We start from the raw sequence: 2,000 nt of genomic DNA, 5'->3' as shown, positions 1-2,000 counted from the left end.
ACAGGAGAGGGGGGCAGTGATTTGTGGGAACTGTACCGGCCAGGAGGCAAGAACCAGAGGCAGGGGAAGCTACAGAGCTGGAGGGTGGAGCACAGGATGGGCTAGAAGAAGAGGAAGAGGCAGGTCAGGCAAGTGAAGGAGCTGGGTTTCCTAGAACCAGGAGGGGATTGAAGAGGGATGAGCAGAGAAAGCTTCCATGCAGATGTAGTCTCCAGCTGTGAGTGCAGCCTGTTGTAGGGAGGTATATAAACTGGTGGAGGAAGAGTGGCTCCCTGTTACTACTGCTTAAAGTGTGGACCTGGGAACAGCTGCCTAGATGCTAGACTGGTGTGCATGGGTATTTGGAGCCATAGAAACTACTGTGTTAGCTTTGACAATAAACAGTTATCTGCCGTGTGCATTCCTTTGGCTGGGAAGCATTCTTGACAATGTACCACAAACTATGGTTAGAGGGAAACAAGAAATGCCAGTAAACGGCACTGTCCAGAGGGAAAGAATGTGCTTCAAATGTGTTTTAAAGGTATCATGTGTACCTTTACTGGGTACATCACTGACAGTGTGATTCTATGCATCTTTACACTATAGCAAGCCATACTGTTTTCAGTATGTTTCCTGCTTCCTCTGGACTTCAGTCAGAGTTCCAAGTGATACTCTTATGAATTTGGGGGACAAACTTGTAGGCTGTACAAGACCCTTCTAACCCGAGCAAGTGTTAAAATATAAGCCGGGCTAGCTTCCTGCTTTGGGGTGATTGCCTGGGTGATGGGCCATTAAGGGAAACAAAGGAAAGGGGCTCTGTGCAAGATGGCAAATGGGTGGTATAGTTAAAAAGACAGAGGCAGAGTTGAGGGCAGAGAGTTTACGGTGACGTGAGCTAGATGCAAAGCAGCAAGCTGGAGAGAGGGTCAGAGCAACACACTTCCCATGGTCATGAAAATATATCTTAAATAAATTGCAATTTTCTGCCTTTTAATTAGCATGCCACAATCTGCTACCTGAACTGCGTAACCTTACCTGGCCTGCTTTGATCCTACATGTTCTTTCAGGCAGCGTCTCTTCACAGGCCCAGCAGAAATCCTCCTACAAAGACGCTCGCTATAAATCCCCTCCCACCCCACTTCTAGCAGCAATGATAATGATGACAGTACTTTTAATTGCTTGCCCCTCCATTTATAGCCCTATGGGATTTAGGACTATACTAGATTTACATTGTGAAGCGGTAACCCGATCTCTGTCATGTTCCTTATTAAAACAACCCAACACTACCAAAACAAAATAAAAAAAAATTCCTTCCAGTAGCACCTTAGAGACCAACTAAGTTTGTTATTGGTATGAGCTTTCGTGTGCATGCACACTTCTTCAGATACCTACCACACACTACCACACACTCATATCCAAAATCTGCAAACTTTTACACAGCAAAAGCCTGCCCCCCATAATGTCCTTTTTGTGGTGATTTTTACTCACGATCTCCCAACAACTTTTTTGGAGGGCGCCTAACAAAATCCCTGGCTATGCTCATGGTATTCTTTTTCTCATATTCCCTGGCGGCAGAGGGCTGTTTCCCCAGTTTAGGACATTCCAGGCACCCTAACCATGGTCATGCTTAATTTTTAATGTACTTGCCATCTCATTGTATACTAAAACAAGGGGCTTCGCGTAAGGAAACTGTGAGGCAAGAAAGTCTCCCTGCGCAGCACCTGCTGCCCCTACTTTCCTACCCAAGTCTGCAGCCATGCGGCCCCAAGTCTTCCAAGACTCCACATAGGTTGGCGTCGACCTCGGGCCTGGAAAATAAATTCTGGGGCCGAGGTCAGACCCTTTCCCCTCCCGGTATTCACTTCCCAGGGTGAGAATTAGAAAACGGGGTCCCCACGACTACGACGCTCCTCCATCCCGTCCCGAGGAGGAGGCTTCGAGCGCGCCTGCAGTGAGGCCGGAGGCCGCTGGAGGCCGCCCTCCCGAGCGCAGGAGGCGGCCGGCGGTGCCCGGTCTCGGCG

The sequence above is a fragment of the Lacerta agilis genome, chromosome 3, assembly GCF_009819535.1.
Source record: "Lacerta agilis isolate rLacAgi1 chromosome 3, rLacAgi1.pri, whole genome shotgun sequence".
NCBI classification, from domain to species: domain Eukaryota; kingdom Metazoa; phylum Chordata; class Lepidosauria; order Squamata; family Lacertidae; genus Lacerta; species Lacerta agilis.
This window is presented reverse-complemented; position numbering follows the sequence as displayed.